Source organism: Harpia harpyja, chromosome Z (genome assembly GCF_026419915.1).
Source record: "Harpia harpyja isolate bHarHar1 chromosome Z, bHarHar1 primary haplotype, whole genome shotgun sequence".
Taxonomy (NCBI): domain Eukaryota; kingdom Metazoa; phylum Chordata; class Aves; order Accipitriformes; family Accipitridae; genus Harpia; species Harpia harpyja.
The window spans coordinates 29,579,316-29,603,268 of record NC_068969.1 but is presented as its reverse complement, the minus strand read 5'-3'; the positions used below and the strand labels follow the sequence as shown (position 1 = coordinate 29,603,268).

Below are 23,953 nucleotides of genomic sequence, written 5' to 3'. Positions count from 1 at the left end.
AATTTTTCACATTTTATTAAATCAGACTTTTACAGTAGTTGTTGAAAGCAAAAAACACTGAATTATATTTAGATAATAGTTCCATAAATAATGTGTGTTTTCACAGCAGTCACAAAGTCTGGAATTTATGTGCTAATTACAGACCCCAAATCATCTCTGCACAGATTTGCAATTAAAACTGAAATATTTTCATATACAATGTGAGCCCTGTATTCATAGCAACAGCTAAGAGACATGCTGGTAACAGTTTGCTCAGTAAATCTGAATATTTTATGTTAGAACACAATAGTTTCACTATTGTTTTCCTTACGTTCAGTATTTTAAAAGCTGAAAGAGTTTAAAGCCAAGTGCCACATTGTGGATTGCTATTCCTTGTAGAAAAAATATTCTCTATATAGCAATGTATACACTGCAACAATCTGAGGGAACAAACAATTATTGAAAAACATAGAGAAAGCAAAATTCCTGTGTATGGTTATCTTCTTAATAAATATTGTAAAAACACATACTTTTAAAACCCTGCAGTGACAGCAAAGTGCAGGAAGAATGCAAAATTAGGGAGAACGTTGAATAATTCAGTAGCTTGTTATGTGATTGGATCTGATTGGCCCACACTAAGATGCTGCCCATAAAAATGATTTCCCATGGTAACATTGGTCTAGGGGTGGGGGGTTTATGATGTCCATAAAATGGGAGAACAAGGCTTACTGGAACTAATAATACCATGGCTGCGCAGAATGATTGATGATCTTTAAAAAGGCCCAGATTGGTTTCATCTTTCTTCAGATTTTATCACTCACTCTTTCTTAGTCACGTGCAATCACTAAGGCCAAGAGAGGTAACAAGTGTTTGATGTATGATACTTGAGCCACTTTTGTCAGAACTGCATTTATTTTAAACTGCTCTTATATTTGATACTCCCAACATGTAGATGTTCTTTATGTTTATTTTTTCTCCAGCTGATGAGAACAGACACTCCTGGGGTTGGGTCAAGAGGTAAGCCAAGCTCGCATTAGAGCAACGGTGCCAAAAATCGCAGTAAAAATTAAACAGATCCTCCTTCCTTGCACTGGGACCATTTCCATTACTGATTAAATGGATAAAGAGCTGTGCAGGGCTGACGTGTTCTTGGGAGAACCTCATATCCTTTATTATTTGCAGTACGCGCACACCTTTCAGAATGCTACTTATGCTTCTTGGAATATATTATCCGTTTCAATTCACTCTATCCTTCACAATCTGCAGAGAGCCACAAAAGCTCCTTTTATGTCAGAAGAAATTTCAGATGAATAGGGAAAAAATACTTAATTTAACCAATTGGGGAAAAAAAGGGTCATTTCCACTTGTTTCTGAAAGCTTACACATCTCCTCAAATACAACAAATCAAGCCAGATATCTTAATCATTTGTTGGAAACATCCTTATCAGTAACTTATTCATAAAGATTGCAGATGTGTGAGCTGAAAAATGTTTGGCAGGGTCCCAAAGGGAAAAGAAAGAGTATTAAAGGCTTGATCATATAGCAATGTATTGGACTCCTCATTTGGAGAACTTTCTGTTATCCCCATTTGTTCTAGTTGGAAGAATAATAGGTAAATCAGCAGGATGTCAGGTTTCTGAGCCCTGTCACTGACACACACGCACATGTTTGTATGTGTAGGTATGATTACAAGACTGTACGCATACCTGTGCCACACCTGTATGCTTCTGCGTGGCTATGCGTAAAGACACACAAGTCCTCTCACTCGCAATGATTTTGTCTCCTGTAGAGTTTAATGGTTTTCTCTTTTGACAATTTAAACACTGTCTCAACACTGTTTAACAAAATCAAGAGCAGTTCTTGGCAATTAATTTCTGCCATCAATAGTATTCTCAAACTGGGCAACTCCCCTTGGAACGGGGAGCTGTAACAGCAAAGTCTGCGCGAGTGAAAGAGCAAGACAATTCATTAGACGACTCTGCAACAGCTAAAAGTGGCGGGGGATGTCAGCCCATGCTCCTGTGCTTCAATACTAATGAGAGTCATTGCATATTCATAACCCTAAATACAGTCAGCTTCTGATAAAAACTTTTGTCATCGAAGCTTCACAGCAAGAGCAAAGCATTGCACTCCTCGTGTCATGGCACTTCCACCAAGCCAGCACAAGAGCAAGATTGATTGTTTTGCAACGCAGCCTGACAGGGAACTAAGAGATACTGCCCCAAGGGTCCCGAAACTAAGCTTAGTTTGATTACAAGGCTCCAAGTAATCAAAGAAACAAAAGAGAGGGGAGAAAACGGGGGGACGAATATTGTTTTGTCTTGTTGGTGGATTTGGGGCTTGTTTTTTTTTATTGTTTTTTAAAGATAAAGGAAGTTCTAAAGATGTAGCTTTCCTTATTGAGTGTTGAGAGTAATTATCTGTTAGATGTTTAAAACAGTTCATATCAATTTTTATCACGGAGGAAGACGAACGCCAGGCGCTAGCAAACTTGTTCCCATGTTGTAGGAACACTGCTGCATGTCTTAATAGATACAAATCTCTAAAACTGTATGAAGTTTCACGTCAATATGAATAGCAAAGATTAGTGAACTCAACCTGTCAGATATTAAAATCAGCTCTGCCAAGTGTTGTGCTACCCAGAATTCACTTCTTGCAGGTTCCTTTTCATTTTTGTTGTCAGCTCCTTCTTCTCATCATTGTTGCTATTTTTGTTATTAGTTTTGAGAAACTACCCATCTTCTTTGCTGGCAGTCAAATCCTGAAGGTGTACAGCTCTGCTAGCCTTTGACCTTGCAATACCTGTCTGCTGGGGCAGCTGTTAGCATCCCCTGGAGTCAAAGAAGAGAAACGTATGTTTCAGCACCCGCTTTGAAAAAGCCTTGAGCATTTTCTCACCCATAATGATGTCTTCAGCTGGAATGCCAGCACATTTCCACATCTTTTTGACAGGCAAGCAGACTATAAAATATACATAAAATTAAATAAAACAGGACATTAACACAAAGGTTTCAAAATCTGATTACAGTGCAGGGTTGGATTTTTTTTTCCAGCAATTATAAAATTGTGCATTTGGGAAAAAAAGAACTGCACGGCTCAAGAGAAATCATGAAGGATTAAGGATGGGGAGGTTTCTCTAAACTGTTAAATATCTCAGTCATATGTATACAGGCTTTGAAAATAGAGAAATCTTGTAGTTATGATTGATTGAGGTAACTGATTATCCACAGATATTTTAAGTGTTGAGACATTAAATTGTCAGCCATATCAGTTTGATTGCAGTAAAACATGAAAACATTGACTTTTGTCTAGTTAGAGAAATTTATTTTTCCCAGAATGACAATCCTTTAAGTAGAAACCAGGCAGCTTGCCAGCTCTCCATGTCATACATTGAAGTTTGCAAATGCAACCCATATTTTCAAATGTTTTTCAAGGTTCAATGAATGGTGCATAGGTCTTTGGCAAATAGTCTTGTAATAAACAGATTTCCATATACTGCTTCAATCTTCCTTAAGCCTGGTGTAGACTAGTATTTATTCATTACGAATAAATGAATGGCACAGACAGTGGTTTGCATTCAAGGTGTATACGTATTCAGATCTCTTCACTTATGCAAAACATTTCTCTAAAAGAAACAGTAACCCTCCTTGGACTGAAGCTATAGGAACAAGTTTGATTAATATGTTTTACAAGCCTGAAGTAAATGCTCATCATAACTGTCAGCAAGCTGACAGCTTTCAAAAAAGAGCCTTTGTTCCCAGAATGAGTAATTTGTGTGATCTTCTTTAAGATACCACACTCAAAACCTTAGAGGGAGAAGGTGTTACATTCAAGCGAATTCTACTCAAAATGTGATTTCTGTTAAGTCTGCTTTGTATTCTGGATCCTTGATATGCACACAGTATTTGACAGGATAGCAACTTTTTTTTTTTTTTTATTTGTTGTTCTTGCTTGTCAGAGCACCTGTGCTTTCTCATTAGGCAGAGGTGTACTTGACGAGTTTTGTACCTACGTTCATGGGAGAGCTGCTGTTACCCAGTGCCCTGCATCACTTTTGCACTTGCTTGTGATTTAATAGGTAAAGCCCAGGCATATAGAATTACAGGATACCTTAAAAATTACATTTGATTTACTGAAAGTGTAAGGAAGTAGACCAAAAGTTGGAGGACACAGAGGAATGACCGAGCCGTACCTTGAGAAGCAAAGGGAACAGCTATTCCCTCTTTTCTGGCATGTTAAACATTTTCTCCTAAGTGGAGTAGTAACACCTCTGCCACAAAGATTTAGGCAGTGGCACATTGTGTCTCCAGCATTAACAAGCAAGTACCTCAAGAACATGTCAACTGCTGAAAAATAAAACTGAGGTTACCCATTAGCGTGGGAAAACACTTCCTTCCTGACCTCTTCAGCAAAACGGTTACTGTACAGCATGAAGCATTAGGTTTGATTACTTTTAGATAGCCCAACTTTGCTCTCAGTTGTATAATTTCAAAGCTGGAAAAGAGCATTCAGCTTAAATAGTCACATATTTATCTGTTTATATGAGTAGCTACAGTGAATAATAACAATGAACTAATCCAGCCCTTTTAAAAAATCCAGTCAAAATATTTGACTGAATTGCACTGGATTCCAGTTTGATTTCAAGCCAGATGATAGAGGAATTAATCTTTATTTCTATCCATCCGTGTGCCCTTCTATTTCTGGTCTGTGGGGCTGCATGGAGCAGAGGAGATGCCCTTTGTTGTTCACCTACCTCCACTCCACCACTCTTCTCTGTTACAGACTTTGGGTCAATCCAAGGTAAGTCAGTCTCAGACTGAGGTCTGACCACTTGCTTTGCAATCCAACATGCTAAATAAAACCTATGTCCAAAGTGTGTCACCTGAGTGACAAAGGTGTCCTTCCTAAAGTGAGGTGAACAAACCTGGATGTGCTCCTACACCCAACAAGATGTGGTTAGTATGACAATATGACACTGATGTCTGTATTATTTACAGGTTTAGAGCACCAAAAAAACTTATTTAATTGCTGGTTAAGTTATTGCTGTTCTTTTAAATATGGGATTGCCTGAATGCAAGCTAGCTCACTGCTCCTCAGAAGTAGATGTTGTATGGGTCTCCACTGGCACTGTTGGCATCCTCGTAGGCTCTGCAGTCTGTTCCCACAGGACAGAGCAGGAGAGTCAAGCTCAGTTTTGGGAGCAGACACAGCCCCAGCTTGGGCATGGACAGATAGGCAGGTTTCTGTGCAATGTGGGACCCTGCAAGGAGCTCACAGAGGTAGCTGGAGCTCGAAAGCCGGAGCTCAACAGCCATCTCAGTTGCCCCAACAGCCTTCTGCTGGCTACATTAGTTTTACAGCCCCTCAAAGCAACTTATTGACAATAACTAGCTCTTACCTTCTCCTTCCCAGTCAGCTGTATGGACACATCCGGAGTAACACAGCAGAGGTGATTATCACTTCCAACCATTTTCTAGTACAATTTTAATTCATCTTCATGCTGGGGGAAGAGGATCGATGCTCTAGAAATAATAGAATAATACCCTGTTTAATCCAAGGTAGGAGTCCATTCCTTCCTACACAGCAATTTATTTCCTTAAAAACTCTCTTTAGATTATCCTTATCATCAGATTTTGGAAAGTTCAGGAGTTTTTTATTCCTTGCTCACTTTTACCTGTTTTGCCCTAATTCAGCTCCTTTTTCCAAGAGGTGTTGTTTTAGTCCTTTCAGGTTGTTCTCCAAATCCTGCATTATCATCTTCTTTAGAAGAACTCAACAGTTTTCCCAGCACTGAAATGAGTCTGGATTTTCACACCATTTTTTAAAAGAAACTCAAAACCCGGAAGTTAATAGTATTAGCGCCTTTCAATCACTATGAAGGGGAATGGGGGGGGTGTTATATATTATTATTACTATCTTAAAAAGACAATGTATATTCCCATCTATACATACTGTACTTAATAATTTTCTAGCTTCAGAATTCTGGAGGGAGATCATTCAGTCCTGGTAATTTGCTATTACTGAATCCCTCAAATTGCTCCATCGTTTTCATGCCATACATCAGCCTGTTAAGGCCACATTTTTATTTCCTGTGAAAAGTGACCTTGGAATAGAATTTAGAAACAAAATACATTAAAAGAGTGGGGGAGCTGATTCACTAGAAAAAGGTTGTTCTGAGTATTAGTAAGTGTTGACAATGAGGAGATGTAATAAAAATTATAAATATTTGAGTGCTTTTAACAGTAATCATGGAGAAAAAAAATTACAGACTTTGTCATTAAAATATTTATCCTGATGTATCTATCTTATTGGAGAAAATGAGCTCAGTATTTCAGACACTGTGGTGTGGTAACTGGTGTTAATTTTAAATCTTTAATCACAACCACTGTAAGATAGTCCACTGAGATAATGGGGTGAAAATATGCAAAGGAAAATAGAGGGATATGTCTGGAAATTTTATTTGAAAGCATAATCCACTGAATTATGCTGCAGGATCCCAGATTAATTTGCAAGAATCCCCATTAACTATGTAAAACTCCAGTGAAATGTATGGTCAGAAACAGCCCTCCTTTGACATGAGGATTAATGAAGTGGAGAAAGGAAGAAATGAAGGAACAGGGAAATTCAACATCCGACCTGGCTGTGCCCTCACTTTAGCACATGGTACTGTCTACACATGTACCACTTGCACTGGTAATTAATTTAATAATATGATATCTGTCCTAGAGATTTCCGGCTATTTTTATTTCTCATAGCTTCTTTGATCTTTTCTTCTTAACTGCTCCTGGCCTGTCAGTGTATGCTCTAATCTATTTATGTTACCTGGCAGAGTTTCAGCTCCAAAATTTCTTTGAGTTCTTGAGGTCCCACTTTAACTTTTTATTTTCCTAAACCCAAATTAAAACAAATAAAGCTGAAGTGGGATTGTTTTCAACTGCTTCGGGGGGAACATGAAGGCATAGGAGTTATGACCAGCTTACCGTACATGACTGGCCCTCATTTGGTTATAAATTCAAAGTTCCAGACAACGGTAGACCCAAATGAGATTGAGCAACAACTAAACCTGTGGTAGAGCCATGTAATAGTTTCCAGTGTAGTGATTGCAGATTTATTTCCTATTTCACTCTTTGCACTCATATATCTTATGTTTTGATGACACCAAGCTGAGTGGTGTGGTTGACACGCCTGAGGGACAGGATGCCACCCAGTGGGACCTGGACAAACTGGAGAAGTGGGCCCACGTGAACCTCCTGAGGTTCAACACAGCCAAGTGCAAGGTCCTGCACCTGGGTCGGGGCAACCCCTGGTATCAATACAGGCTGGGGGATGAGTGGATTGAGAGCAGTCCTTCCGAGAAGGACTTGGGGGTACTGGGGGATGAAAAGCTGGACATGAGCTGGCAATGTGCGCTTGCAGCCCAGAAAGCCAACCGTATCCTGGGCTGCATCAAAAGCAGCATGACCAGCAGGTCAAGGGGGGCAATTCTGCCCCTCTGCTCCCCTCTGGTGAGACCCACCTGCAGTACTGTGTCCAGCTCTGGGTCCTCAGCACAAGAGAGACATGGACCTGCTGGAGCGGGTCCAGAGGAGGGACATGGAAATGGCCAGAGGGATGGAACAGCTCTCCTATGAAGACAGGCTGAGAGAGTTGGGGTTGTTCAGCCTGGAGAAGGGAAGGTTCTGGGGAGACCTTATTGCAGCCTTTCAGTACTTAAAGGGGGCCTACAAGAAAGATGGGGACAGACTTTTTAATAGAGTCAGTAGCAATAGGACAAGGGGTAATAGTTTTAAACTAAAAGAGGGTAGATTCAGACTAGATATAAGGAAGAAATTTTTTATGATGAGGGTGGTGAGACACTGGCACAGGTTGCCCGGAGAAGTTGTGGATGCCTCATCCCTGGAAACATTAAAGGTCAGGCTGGATGGGGCTCTGAGCAACCTGATCTAGTTGAAGATGTCCCTGCTCATTGCAAGTAGGTTGGGCTAGATGACCTCTAAAGGTCCCTTCCAACCCAAGCCATTCTATGATTCTATAATTCTATGATTCTATATTTTATTATTCAGTTAAGGGAATGCCTTGTGCTACCATCATTTCCTCTACTTGTCATCACATAATGTTAACTAGTTGGTGCTGTGAAAGGGTTAATCACTACCAAATAGTGTACTTCTCAATTAAATAGTTATTAGCAAAAGGCCACCCTTTTGATTAATAGTCCTAAAGAGTTTTCCTTCTCAACTTCAGCTGGTCCACAGCAACTCATAACATTACTTGCAGATCAGATCCCTCCTCAGGTTTCCAAGACCCAGCAGTGGCAGTTGGCTTACTGCAGGTAACACCAAACCTGCAGCAGTGTCTGCACCGGTGTTGCGTGTGTCACTGGGAAGTTTAGTCTTTTTTAATTAAAATTGATGGACAGGTTTGGTCATTGTTTCTGAAGGATGTGTCTGGGAAGGAGGAGGATGCCTGCTTTCTGCCCATTTTGCTCTTGCAGTGCCTAGGGTCATGATGCTGATCACCTAAAGGTGTATAAGCAGCAGAGAGTTTCTATGGCCCTCATCTTTTTTTGGTGTGACTGTTCAATCTAGCCATTGTCCGTCTGGCCCTGTGTTGTCTGATGGCAATAGGACAAACTGACAGTTTCTCGTAGAAGAAGCTGCACACTCAACAAAGATGAAAAAAGTACTATGGACATTTCCAGCAGTGGGAATGGTTCTCTGATTCCCATTGTTTAACAATTCTTTTTTTTTTTTCACTTTGAAAGTGCAAATGGGCATCATTATATTTGGAAGGTACAAATTTAATTAGGTTTTTTTCTTTTGAACAAAAATCAAAATGAAATAGTCTATGAATTTAATCCTTTTTCTTTCCCTGAATTTTCAGCAAGACATTGTGCTAACATTGAAACAGGTAAAAAATTTCAGTACTTGCTTACATATACCACTTTCAGTTATTTTTCTACCCTAAATCTCATCAACATTTTTAATGATATTATTTAAAAAATAAAACATCCAATTCATCAGACAGGATATCTCTTCCAGGTTTTAAAGCACAAAGAGGTTTTTAATTCCTGTAGAATACCTGGGGTTTTGGTATAAGCTGAGGAAGAACAATTCTTCTCCTCCATAAACATTTTCTGATTTAGCATTTTGGAATTCTGGCACATTCTTTTAGGGTTTTTTACTGTTATTATCATAATAATCATGTGTGCAAATAAAATACATCAAATAAGGTCACCGAGAACAATTTTCAGAAATAAAAATGGCTTCTTTTTTAAATTTTTTTTTCTTTTCTAGACTTCATAGCCTGCTCCAGATAATCATACAAGCCTTTCCAGGAGCCAGATCTCAGCCTCCCCTTTCCTTTGTCTCTGGTGTAACCTTTGCTGAAACAGCCCCACTGCCAATTGATTAATATTTTCTTTGCTAACACTTTGTACCTGCAACCAGTACAGTGGCATAGCAAAAGGAGCAGGTATGTATGCAATCCAATTATCAACTGGCACAGGGAGTTAACCATTTGCTAATACATGGATTGTTCAGACGGCACTTTATATTTAGTTTGTACTTTTGTAAAGTAAATATTTATATACATTGTTCATGTAATTTATTACATGTGTCCATGTGTGTGAAATATATGAAGGTTATTTATGGTCCATGTCAAAAGGTTATGAACAAATTGAATTTATGGAGAGGGTTCACTATTGCCTTGTGATCACAGCAGTAGTTGTTTTTTATGTGTTTCTAAAAAAAATAGAGACCAGTCATAGCCTGTTTAGTGCTCACCAAAACCGATGGCTCTTGAGCTCCTGGCAGTGTTTCTTTAAACTAAAGAGGTTATCTGGCACTAAAACAGACTAAGGCATGTTGCAAGATCAATTACCAATGGGAAGTAGCTTCCACCTGTGGACCACAGTTCACAGCACCATGCATGAGCAGTGTTTCCACTTACAGAATCACCTGGAAATCTGCAGGTCTTTCCTTATCCTCTCATTCTGCTGCAAGGAGTTCTCTGTGAGTGGATGCAGTGTCCTGCAATAAATGCTCTGACACTCATATTTTGAGAGAAAGAGAGAAGTATTCGGTTCAGAGAGCATTCTTGTCCTTCTGGAGCAATCTCTGGAGTGCATCCTTGAGCCAGGTAGAAGAGCTGTTGGGTAATACACAAAGTCACTTGACAGCACAACACAACATGAGTTCCTATGATGAACATAATCATCAACCTGGGGCAAAGAAGTAATAATTTTCTTCCCAAATAATTTTCTTTCCACTCCTTTGGTATGCCAGGAAAACGACAGACCCTCAGCAGACTACCAAACACCATTTTAATAACCCTGATATTTGTCAATGAAAGGAAATATGAATATTACCAATAATTGTATATGTTGTACTAGATGTCTGGAAAGATAACGTTTATCAAGCTATGCACAAAGCCTTTTCTGTTGAATTTCTGGCTCATTCCAATAACTTTTTCTTTGTATTTGCATCGAATCATATTCTGCTCCCTTCACGACAGGTCAAATGTGATAATACTGTTTTCGCATTAAAAGTTGCTTTCAAAGAAGTACCAGCACGTTTTCTGTGTATTTCACAATATTAGCAAGTCTTCTGTAGGACTTGCCAGCAGCCTCTTGGTTTGTTACTGCAGATTTGGGTTATTAACTGTATTAAGACATAGAAGAAAATTATCTATTTCCAAATTACTTCTTAATAATTATATAATTAGGATTTTAACAGTATTTTAACTTTTGGGTCTAAAAATTCAGGTGCTTTACTATACTTTGATACATTTATTTTTACAGCCATTTTGAAATTAAGTTAGAATGATTCTTTTCATTTTGTAATGAAGACACATGCTTTTAACTAGCCTGTAACCTCATCTATTGCACAGTAATTACAGATGATGCAATAGCTTAGAGTATTTACATAAACTCATCAGACACACTAAACAATCATCAAAAACTTTAATAACATCAGATTAAATCTTGAAGTTATTAATTCATTTTTAGTCAGTACTTAGATGTATAAACATTTGGGGGAGTGATTGCAAGGAGTAGGTGATGACCTCAAGATTTCACCCAGTACTAATGGATTTAGTCTGAGGTTTCTTCTTTGCTGTTAGACACTAAACGATCCCATCATCAATTAATCTGAATGTTTGCTTTAATACAGTTCTTTTATGATTGAAGTTTGAAGTTTGAAGATATTTCCTTGAACTAGATATTTTAGTGGTTTAATCTCATAATAAGTATTAAACATAACTTGACAATATAGATTATCAGACTGAATGGTTTTAATAAACTTAATTTGCTGAAAAATTATAATTACTTCTTTTTTAATCAGAGCTTATGTTCATGAAGGGGGAAATTAACTTTCTACATATGGCCAAATCCCTATTTCTCCAATTCAGTGAAAATTCCTGTTCAATGTAGTCTTGCCTGAGTGAGGGATGAATAGGGATTTGACTGTGGTAAATATAGAGCCCAGAAAAATTATGTGTTTTCCTGCTGTTACTATCAAGACAGTTACTATTCAACATTGTGCTTCATACTAAATTGGCTTTGCCAGAGCATGCTAATGTTTATAAGCTATCAGTACCTAATTTGTCCTATTTGTAAAGAATGGGGCAAAAGCAATTCTTGGTTACTATAAGTCCATTTCTTTTTTTTTTTTTAGTTTTCCAAAGGTTATGACACCAGGCTGTTTGTATCTCAGCTGCCAGATGCATAAATGATCAAATCAGGAGAAGTAGGAATTTTTTCACTCTGAAGTTTATGCAATAAATTGTTATTCAAGAAGTGCACAAGAGCAGAGATCTTCCATTGAAGAGCCTCCGAGACGAGAGATGTGGGTTGATACCAGGTCAAAAGAGATGCTAATCAGAAGGCCCCAAGAATAAGTTTTCTGGCAGAAACCCTAAATTTATTTGAGGATTGGTGTCTATCACCATCCATTACAGTTATCCTAGAGCTTTACACAGAAGAATTTTATCACAGAAAGTCATTACTAATCTATATTATGATTATGAGTTTGATTATGATTTTAAAATTGTTTTCTTATTTTTTCGGGGGGGGGGGGGGTAGCATCTAAGGAGTAGATAAAGTCCATACTTGGTTATTTAACTCCAATTATGCTAACAAGTAAGTCTTCAGACTGCAGGTGGATTGCAAAGAGATTTTGGCAGTGTATTCAACATATTGAGAAAACCCATTTTTCCTGCTAATATTTTCCATTCTAAGTCAGTCTCATGCCAATGTTTGTGGCGATTGTCACAAAAATGCAGGGAACAGACTGATGAGACATCCTTTAGAAATCAAACCATATGAAGAATTTTATTAAAATGCATTGTGTACTGAGTCCAGTTCTCTCTTGTTCCTCCCATTATACAGTCACTGCAATGCGGGTTTGAAATTACCAAAACCGAACTTTGCTAATTTCTATGTCAACATGGTTATAATGAGAAATGGTTATGTCAACATGAGCACCTTATCCCACGCTCCAAACCCAAACTGCTTGCAGCCCCACCCAGGTATCTCCTGGACCCTTAAAAATGTGAAACTGATGTTTGAGCTCTGGCCCTCTGGGAGCATTGGCCGGTCCTCAAGATCCAAGCCCTTGTACCCTGCATGGTATCCCTTGGCTGTCAAAAATTGCCAGGACTCATACCCAGCTAAAGCAAGTAAATCGCCATTGCGGGGAGATGGTGTATTGCCATTCCTTCTGGACAAAGAGTTAAACTGTTTGCAAACAGCCGTCCCTGGTACCCAAGGTCCTGCCACAGGCAGAGTATTAAACTGCTTTCACAAAGTGTTTCTCCAGCCTCTTCTTCCTGTGGCTTACAGCTGGCACAGGCAGCAAACTAAACTTCTTTTAGATAGCACAGTTTTCACAAAAATTAAGTTCATGTTCCATAACAGTACTTCAGACTAATTTTTTTTTCCTAAGAGCCTCTCATTTTAAAATACCATATATATGTATGTATGCAGAAGAGATCATATACATGTATAATGTTTTTGACTTAAAAATTAAGAAATTGTATATATACATATATGTGTGTGTGTGTCTGTGTATGATCTCTCCTAATTTAAAGGACTATGCGAAAGGTTTGTCACCATTTTGCTACGGAGATAGAAGTGGGAGAGGAAGTGGCTTATTAACACCTGGAATATCACCTGCCATCTGGAGAGGCTCAACAGACTCTGGAGAGGTAAGCTTTGGACACAAATTTCTGATGTGTGATCCCAGACCTTAAGCTCGATCAGTGAAGGGCATGTCATGTAGTTTTAGCCAGCATTTTACACCCATTTGGCCTCAGTGTAAAGGCCTACACAACGTGCTGAGCAATAGGGAATTAGTCCCACTGAGCTTAATAAAAACCCAGGGTGGGGAAAAAGTTATAGTTCACTTGTCAAGCCCTGAGATAAGTAAGTTTTTTATAACTTAAAAATGTTCTGGGATGTGCCAGTATAAAACAAAAGAGCTCTGGTACAGCCAAGAGGGAAGTATATAACACAAATAAAAACATATGGAGACATTTAGAAACAAGCTAAAATTTGTCTTCTACAAATCCCCAAACACACACTCCCCTGTTCTTCCTGCAGCTCACGAGGAAAGGGTGGTTCTGGGTTTTGTCTCCAGATGGAGAGCTCAGCAGCATATTCCCATTCCAGCACTTCTTCCAAAACTGCTGCTTTATCCCTCTTTCTCTAACACCTGCTAAAAAATATTTCACGCTTATTCTGCCTCATTCGAGGTACAGGGAGAAAAGGACACTGGCACCATCAAAGGTTGTGCCCATCACTGCAACTGATGCTGCCAAAGCAAGCCATCCCCACTGCCCTTGCATTACTTGCAGAAGGGTGTTTTGTTTCATGGACATTATCCAAGGAACAGCAGCAGCGGTACAGGTGCTGACACCTCAAATTTGGTGTAAATGAATGGACTCGTGGGATTCCTCTGGCCAGCCTTTCTTTTATGTTTTTCTCTTTCATGATACATGGTGTTTTGAAGATGGAATGCTGCTGCTATTGCATAAGAGTAGCCTGTGGCAATGGGTGAGGAAGAGGCTTTTCCAAGCCTCACACAAAGAAATGCATTAAAAATATAAACCATGCTAGCTGTCACATATTTGTGTGTTCAGGTGGCTTATTGGGATGTAGCCTATTGTGACACCACAAAATCTATTACATACATCTGTGGTTGTTGAATGTCATATAGCTTTCATTAAACATGTGCTGGCCAAGGTTCTCCTGTCCTTCCAGATTTAGCTTGGTTCATGTAGACCACAAATCTCTGTCTAGATCCTTCTTTGTCCTACTCCTTGTCAAGAGTGGAAGAGCCTGGAAGCTGTCTTATCCCACTTCAAGTAAAAAGGTCTCCAAAGGCCCATAGACAAGCTTGGAATTGCCACAGCTTTGTGTCTGTCCATGCAGAGGTCAAACCATGTGCACCAAAAAAGTTCACATTCAAAATGTTGTATGACAGAGAAGAAAGGGACATTACAGATGCTGAATATGCTGTCTGAGACCATCCTCCATGGCTTGAGCACCACTGTGAGCACCAGGTGGGAACACTGCAAGAGCAATGCAAAGTGTCTGGGGTGCCCCTTAGATGCAGCCTCCTTCTCTTCAGCCATTAATTCAAGTATGAATTACAGCAGCCAGTTAAGAAGAGAAGAGAAGAGAGAGAAGAGAAGAGAAGAGAAGAGAAGAGAAGAGAAGAGAAGAGAAGAGAAGAGAAGAGAAGAGAAGAGAAGAGAAGAGAAGAGAAGAGAAGAGAAGAGAAGAGAAGAGGAGTTCAGTTGAAACGGACCTAAACAATCATCTAGTCCAACTCCCTGACCAGTCCAGGGCTGACCAAAAGTTAAAGCATGCTATTAAGGGCATTGTCCAAATGCCTCTTAATCACTGACGGGCATGAGGCATCTACCACTTCCCTAGTTCTAGCATTTGACCACCCTCTCAGTAAAGAAATGCTTCCTAATGTCAAGTCTGAACCTCCCCTGGCACGCCTTTGAACCATTCCCACGCATCTTGGCACTGGGTACCAGGGAGAAGAGCTCAGCACCTCCCTCTCCACTTCCCCTCCTCAGGAAGCTGTAGAGAGTGACATGTCCTCATAGGACATGCCTTCTCACCCTTTCATCAGCTATGGTGCTCAGCTTGGGGTATTCTGCAGAGTAGGGTACCAGCTGCAATGCACGGGGTCTATCTCAAACTAGTGTACCTATCTGAACTGTAGACCAAGAAGGACCATACTGGAGCTTGCCATCTTTTGTTGGCAGCCCTGTATCTGTCTGTCCAAGGGTCACTCCTTAAAAAAGGACATTGGCTTATGAGACCACAACAGAATTGTTCCAAAGGTCAAGGATAAAGAGGCAGTGTTGGGCATCATATGGGAATGGTTAATAATAGATTAGATAAAATAAAACAAGTTGGCCTCTTTTGCTCTCCAAAACTAAGACAATTGTTGGCACAAATTTCCCAAAGGAGCCCAAGGGCTGTACTCCTGCCTGCTATTAGTGCTGACCTGTATAATGACCTGTCACGTAAAACAGAGCAACCACACAGCTGCCTGATACTCCCCATGTAGACGAGCACCATGTCCATACTGGTGGCAGTTATTTACACATGTCAGCAATGAGGAGTGGGTCCACCACAACTACAGATTAACCCTCCACATCCCAAAGTGGGTGTCATGTTCTCTACTCAGGGGTTAAAAGACAGTGAGGTGGACATGGAAGGTATTTTAGGATGCATGAGATAAGCACTTTAATAAAATATACTGATTTGGGGAAATTAAACTCTGGTATTATTCCAGTTTTCCTGAAAAATGGCCATTTCCACATTAACTATTTCTAGATATTGAACAAACCTTTATCCTACTGATAAGAAATGTGAGTAGCATTACATTTTCTATCCACTGTCACAATACAAAAACATAAACTGGTATACCTTTTTTACATTGGATATTAGATTTTTCAGTACTTCCACCACCCCACAGAAATTATATTCACACAGTACAAAAAATTTCAAACAATGGTAATAGCGGGGAAAAAAAATATCTGTTTTTCTTTTTTTTTCTAACTTGGTGTTAACTTAATGATATGTGACATTGCTATCAGTGCAGCGCAATAAAAATGAAATGGTACCCAATGTGCACAGACAGTATGGAAATTTCAAATGACAACAGCAACAACAAAAATTATACTTTCCCTTTCCTTTCCTATGCCCTTTGCATTAACGTAAGGATATGTGACTTTGCTATCCATGCACTGCAATAAAAATGAAATTGGTGGCCAATGTGCCCAGACAGAGCCTTCAAATAAAACAAAAATAAAATTATACTCCTTTGCATCATGTAAAGGATACATGACGCGAGGCACAAATTTCACTTTGCTGCCACATCGCAAATAATATGCCAGCTGAGGACCTATATTTCTTTCTCATCATGAGGGGGAAAAAAATGTACTTTGGAACAATTTTTTTTTTAATTTCTCTTCATTTTATAAACACTAAAAAACATGTTTTAAAACAGTTTCTTATATTAGACTCATTGTGTTTATACATTTCCTAAATGAATGCTTTTTTGGTAACATGTTTGTGTCTAACATTACTCATATAAATAAAAATATACAGTCATTTTATGGGATAATAGGCAAACAGACATCTGCATGCAACATTTCCCTCATTAGATGTTATCATGTTAGCATATTTTTATGACTTCGCTGCAAAATACAATGTGCTGATTTGAAACCTTCTTAAATATAACTTATTATGTATGTTAACAACCCAAATGCTTTAGTTATGCTTGGAGAATTGTTTAATAAAGGAGTAGTTAACACTGCTGTAGCATGAGGCGATGTGACCTGGAGGAATATGCCCGCAGACACTGTGGGAGCAAGAGCAGCAGCTCCTCGTCTATGATCAGTGAACTGTTGATGGTCTGCAGGTCCCTTCTTTGAGAGGATGGGGCAGCTGGCTGACTGTCCTTGTTTGCAGCTACTAAACCGCATTGCAAATAATTAGGCATGTATTGGGTGCCTTAGCATTATTTTTCCACTAAGTAGTTTTAATCATTAACATGAAGATGCACATTTTATCAAAAATAGCTGGCAGAATAGAGAGCTGTCCAAAAGACCATGGTTTTGAGAAAATCTGGGCTATGCTTCAAAACAACAACAGTAAATGAAAAGCATCAGTCTGGAGGACTCAGAGTAAGGAACTCTCCCAGTTTAATGGGAGGGGGCTCCATCTTCAGGTGCTGCAAACCAGTTGCTGTAATGGTTTAACATGAGCACAAATGTCATGGTTAAAAACCCTCCTTGGGAAAGCAGGAAGGGACAGAGTTCAGCCACGGGCAACGTCGGGCCAAGGAGCCAACAGCACATCAGCAGATGAGGGTATCTGCTGGTTTCAATTACTTTGGGATGCATACAGCCAACAAAACAAAAACCAGGGAATTGGATGGGTTGATAATCTGGCCGTAAAAATGCACAAATGAACTGCTCGATCGCTGTCACATCACGCTACGGAAGTACCAGGCAAGCCAAGCTGTGGAGACCAGAAACTACCTAGAAAGTGATTTACGCTCTGGTCAGTCTGAACAAACTGTCTGTTCTGCTCTGAATGTATTTAAAGGCTTTCTTTGCCGTGATTGTAAGAACAGAATGAATCCTCCAAACCATTAGTGCTTTCAGATGGGTTTGATCAAATTGTTACATCCTCCATGCCCGGGCTCTGAAAGATGAATACATAATTGAGAAATTCTCTCTTCTCAAATATTTCTTAAATCCAACAACAAAAGGGTTTAATCAGAAAGTTACTCCCTTTTCAGGGATAGTTCTGCCATAGCTGTTTGGATAAAATGACTGGAAATCAGAGCTACAGTCATTTAAATAATCTGTTAAAAAGCTATTACGTTTTCCTAATGCTAGTCATTTTTAAATGGCTCTTGGTTTGATTCATGAACAGTACATGATTCACGTGGGCAATTTTTATTAAGCACTTACCCCAAAAAGAATGTCAGACTGGGTGAAATCCATTGTATATTGCAGCATTTTTATATTTTTTTTTTTTAATAGCATGCATTAAGGTTCAACTTCTCATAGACCAAAGTTGACAGAGAAGTTGGGCCTGCCGCAGAAGATCAAGGAGCCAACAGAGGCTGAAAAATATTATATAGAAAATTGTAAAGATCTTGCTGCAGTTCAAGTGCTTTTGAAGTTCTGTAATGACTTTTTGCTATCAGAAACTGTCAGGTTTAATTGAAGTCAAAGCTTGCTACTTAATCATGAGATCCATAAGTGTGTAAATATTAGTGCTGCTGCTAAGCAATGAATCGCCTTAGTATTAATTAGAAAAAAAAATGCTTTGCACTGCTTTAAGGGCATGGCACACAGTGGGTCATGCAACTTTAGGGAATCGGGAACTTCTGCTTTTAATTCCATTTCTAACTGACTTGGTTTGGGGCTTGGGTAAGTTACTTTCCCTCCATACAACTGTTTCTCTGTTGTCCCAGCCATAAGGTATAGATTAGATAAATTATTACGCACCTGACTGGGATACTGCAAGGACTAAAAATTTCACCATAATCTGAAAATTTCCTATAGTTTATACTGTTTAAATATTCCTATAGTTTGAAGTTCAGCATAATGCATCATATGTGAGCATAAAGGCAGGTACCTGAGGTTTTATAACCCTGGTGGAGAATGTACCCATACTTCCTATGCAGAGCCAAAGTGGGGATGATTGTAAAAGAAGAGTTACTGCTAATTGCCATTTTGAAACAAACAATATATTGCCAGTTGAGCAATATGATCAAAATCCAAAGCATTGTTTCTGCTGTGTTATAAAAGAAGTTGGATTATGCAATTCAGTGCCAAAGTGACTTAGATCTGCTTAAAGAGTTCTAAATTATGGTAAGCATTTAAACTGATAAGCAGAGATTTAATATGGGCCACAATAGGATTAATGAATAAATATCAGGGTCTTATGTTACCTATTTACAATCACATTTAAAAGTAGAACTACAGCTGTTAGTTATACTCGGGGTACACTTCATACAGGACAGTAGGCAGTGAAGTGACATGGCTACAGAGCCTCTTGCGTGAGCTGAAGAACTCCCGGGACAAAATTTTTCAATTTTGCAGATCATCTAGTTGAAGTTCATACACTTTTCAAAGTTCATGGAAACCTTAACACACATTTTAGCACATGGCACTCTTAAAACTGTACTACTCACCATATACCAAAGAGTTGCCCCAGGGGAACAAAATGGTGTGGTTAGGATCCTAGGCAAAGTGTACTTCTAGGACACATTAAATTTTAGTGCATCCCAGTTGTAATTCATTTTGGTAAATCATGCTTCTTTTATTATTGAGTTACTCAGGCCCATAATCAGGTCCTTAATATGTTCAACAAAGCATCAGGACACATGAAATATCTTACCAGATAATCCTCTTTGGAATCCACAGTTCAGTTATTAAGTATTCCTTTCACTAATCTCTGTAATCCTCTGTTGATATAGGTCAGTAAAACAGTGGCTAAAGCCTGTATGATAAAACTAAGTCTAGATTTTGCAATCATTCCTATTATATATTTTGGTATATTTTTCTCAGCTGTTCTTACTCTTGAAAGGATGTGACCAGTGTTACAGATGTTGCACAGGGCAGCTCCCAGAAACCATGGGGAAGGTCTTGACACCAGTATGTCAGCCAAGAGTCGAGATCCATCAGCAAACTCGAGACATATTCAGAAAATGTATGTGAAAGTCAAGACCAGGATTATATGCTGTTTGATAACTGAGATGACATTCGCTCACTAGTGTTCATAGCCACTGGATTAGCAATCAGTGTTAAATCTTCACATGCAATGAAAGTTAACAATGCTGGTTTTATATTGTCCCAAAAAAATCAGTGAGTCTGTTTTCTCCTTTTGATTACAGTTCATTTAAGGGAAGAACGTTACTGCATGCTTTGAAAATGTTTTATGTGTCTTTGGCTGATAGAACACACAAAACGTTTGAATAGGCCCATTTATTTGAGCAGACGTATTAAATAATACTTTAAATGTGAACATGCGTGTCATAAATTTTGTAGTCTCTTTAAAGTAGGATAAATCTGTGTATTTAAAATAGTCTTTCTTCAAAGCCATCTTTTTCTTTTTTTTTTCGAACAGTCATAAAGAAAACTCTGATTTGTGCTGCATGAACAATGCCAGCATCATCATTTTAATGTTATCCATATGGGCTTCTAATAATAGATAAGAGACTACATTTGTATTGTATGTCTTAGAGACATTTAAAATCTTGATAAGGGAAGGCTGATTTCATTGGCCCCACAGTTAAAGGAAAGCAGACCCTAATTAAAAGAATTCTGTTCTGAATTAACTAGTTTGACATGTGCTAATTGACAGTTCCTGTGAAATGGTTCTAATTAAAGTCAATATGTCTTTTTCAATTAAAAGGAAATTAAGAATATACTAATATACATTAACAACTTAATCTGCCTTCAATATCCCATACATCAGCTGCTTTTTTTCTAATGTTATTGGAGAACCATCTGACATGCATCTTCTACTGTTTGGTTATGGTATCTCATTATTACTCAACAAGAACACAGGCACTGGTGGGTATCCCCTAGAGCAAGACAAGAACCTGCCCATACTCCATGCTTGCAATTCCTTATCTCTTGCCTGATAAAAAGTAAACTCACCTTTCCACACAGAAGAAAAAAAAGACTTTTCTCATGACCAGAGATCTCCTTATTAATTGCACACTGGGGCAAGTATCGACAATCAGTCAGTGAATTCAAACTTTTAATAGAAGCCTTAGAAGTAACGGTGCACTGCTGGGATGTTCTTTCATTATTTGGCCCAAGGAAAGGCAGGATTTTGACTTTTGAGAGACATCTCTCATGCTCTGTTTCAGAAGTGAATGCAGGGCAGAGTTCTCTGGTGGGAATGCTTTTAATTGTATATACAAGAAGAAAATAGAAAACATGCCTGCTTGGTAGAGCAGTGCTGAAAACCATCCCATTGTTGTTGCTGGAAATGTGACGTGGCTGTTTATAGCCACAAAATTAAGTATTCAAATGTGCAGTTGACTTTTTGCTACCAATTCCAAGGCTTTACTGCTACTGACTTTACTAACTAAAAAAGCTCCATTAGAAATATCAAGCCCCATGCCAATGAGATTGCTATCTTGAATGTATGGTGAACTATGCAGAAGATTAACATCTGCTCATGTGAACTTTGTTATTGATTTTTCATAGTTTTTATTTTCTTGGTTGGGAAATAATAATGAAAAACTCAGCTGATACATTTTGGGAAGAGTAGAGTCACTGGAGGAACAAGCAGAGTAATTGACTTAAAAGGTAATTAGATAGCTCCTTTTTAAAAAACTGCCTCATATAGGCTGTTAAGAACACAATCGCACTTCTATTATAAATTTTGTATTTCAGGGAACATAACTTCAGCTATGCATATTCACTCTGCTGAATTTATCATAAAGAGAATATATTATCTAGCCAGATTTTACCAAAGCTTGCCTTTGCTCCAGCAGTCTATAGCATTTTTTTTAAGTGACTTTTTTAAATCGTAACAAAAACATCTATCTTTTTTCAAGATGAAAATTCAGCAAATAATAATTTCCTTTTACCTGTGACATTATGAGACAAATTAAGTGACAGAGAATAGATTTTTGTAGCTCCAGAAGCTGAACCAGAGGGTAGCTGAGAGTGCAGCTAAGCTTCAGAAACCATATAAAATGCTCTGGGAAGATTTGGGACTTGCGGTGAGGTGTTATTTTTTACCTTTGTTTGAAGTTGTCGGTATTCCTGGTATTTGTTGAAATTTATATTCATTTTAAGAAGCAGCTAATATCCAAAATATTTCATATTATTGAAATAAAAATGACCACATTGTGTATTATTGCCTGGTTCTGTTTAACAGAAAGAGTACAGCCAGATTTTCAGGACTGTGTGACCAGATTTCATATAGGCAGCTAATTAATTTTTGCAAAAGCAAGTGTCAATGAAAGGTTTAAAACTTTGTCCCAAAGCATCTACTACACAGATCACAATGCCTCATCTAAAAGCTAAAAACAACATTCCTGATCAGCCCACTTAAAACCATATAGCCCACTTACCCAAAGTTTGGCACCTAGCAAGATACTTGGGCCAAGCATCTTGATTCTCAGGCTAGACAAAGCTTTTTGGCTAGTCATTATGAGGCCAAGGACTTCAGAAAGTTTCTTACCCAGCTCCCCTCGCTTGTGCTGCTGGTGGGTCCCTATGACTCTAAAGGAAGATTTGAAAGAGGAAAAGAATTCAGAAAACCTGAAATAAAATAAAGGAGCAGCTGAAATACAGACTTTTAAAAGTGACTGTTTAGTTCTGCCAAATGGAGTTAAATACCTGACTCCCCTTGAGGACCTGGGATAAAGGGCCTGATGTGCTATTTCAATATAAAAACTCTATTTGACCAAACCAGGTGCTAACCTAATCAGGTCCTAGAGACATCCATGTCTTGAGGAAAAATACTCATGCATTTACAACAGAAACTCATACCATGTCTTAATTTTTTCTTTTCTTTTAAACACAGGAAGCTCCCACAGCAAACTGGACTGGACTCTTTGATGCCATATCTTTGGGTCCATTGTAATATTTTAATATCTTATTATGTAAGCTGGGGACAGTTTTTTCAGAGATCATTTATGGGTGTGCTTAGGACTATATATGACTCACAGACACCACTCTTTTCTCAACACCAGATTTTTAACCATTGCCGCAGTATGGTGCTGGTACAGATGCACCACGGAAGTAAGATATTAAACATGTCTCTAAAGTAGTAAATAAACAAATCTCTGGGAGACAGCAGAAATTCTGACTACTTGTATTCATTAAAATTCCATGGTACTTTGCACAAGAGGAATGCTAATCCCAGAGCCTAAACTGACACCCAATCCCACAGGCCCTTAAAATGTGCTTTAAATGGAGTAAGACTACTTGCAAGGTTCAGTTTATGTACCTAGGTGACTGCAGATCAACAGTGTTCTGCCTGTCCAAAATGCTGCTTGTTTTTCCACTGGCTGCTTTATTCTCTATTCTCTCACCACCTTTCACTGTGGCTTTGCTGTAAACTTCTAGGAACTTATTTCATATATTCCATACTTCAGCTGCATTTTATGCACAAGTGAGAGGGTGAGGATAATGGTATGTGAAGCACTCGGAAAATTATTTTCCTCTTACTCCCCTTGCTAAGCCTGTTTCAGTATTTCAACTCCTTGGTCTAAAAGTGGGGAGAAAGGGGGAAAGAACATGGACCATAATTTAAAAAAAACTGTTGGCTAGAATCTGAAAACACTTATGAATGAGTTTTCCTTGACTCATAAAAGTAGTCATATTGATTTTAAAAAGACACTGTTTGCTGGAACACGTCAGTGTAGTGCATTTCCAGGACATGTAAGAGTCATCTTCTCATAATGCAAACATTTACAGTGAGGTTGGTGCTGGTAGCTATGCAGTACTCCTTGATCACACAGGTAGTCTCAAAAGCCAGGAGAGCAGGTAGGAAGAGAAACTCCTTGTCCAGGTAAAGATCCTGCTTTATATAAATAACTTACTATTAAATAAGCAGTATCAATACTCTCAAGGGGTGGGGAGGAAATCACTGCCTGAATTCGGAATAGTAAATTTGCAAATTACCTTCCTCTGGATGAAGGTCTAGATGGTTTTCGGCGGAGTCTCACAGCCCTGAAAGTCAAAAACATAATAAGGCCCCCCCCCCCCAAAAAAAGAATCCAATTCCTACAAACCTTCCAGAATGCAGCTATCTTTGTCTTTGTATAAATAATTAGTGAAGCAGCCTTTCTGTTTATATCCAGCCTAGCTAGATAGAGCTGTTTGTGTGGGGAAGGAACTGCTGTGTTCCTGATGCAAGCCAAGCACATCCTATAAATTCTAAAGTCCAAGAAAAAAT

At 38.7% G+C, this 23,953-nt stretch overlaps 1 long non-coding RNA gene across 4 annotated transcripts; it reads right to left on the bottom strand.

Moving 5' to 3' along the window:
* LOC128137621 (uncharacterized) lies at positions 1-23,724 on the bottom strand. Of its 4 annotated transcripts, none has more exons than XR_008233768.1 (5): positions 23,003-23,724; positions 22,122-22,311; positions 9,928-10,125; positions 5,378-5,501; positions 1-2,810 (listed from the first exon to the last, which is right to left on the bottom strand). It is a non-coding gene; the product is annotated as an uncharacterized LOC128137621 (long non-coding RNA). The 4 variants fall into 4 exon arrangements; XR_008233769.1 differs by having other exon boundaries at positions 22,232-22,311; XR_008233767.1 differs by having other exon boundaries at positions 1-2,940; positions 22,122-22,272.
* Positions 23,725-23,953: the final 229 nt, after the last annotated feature.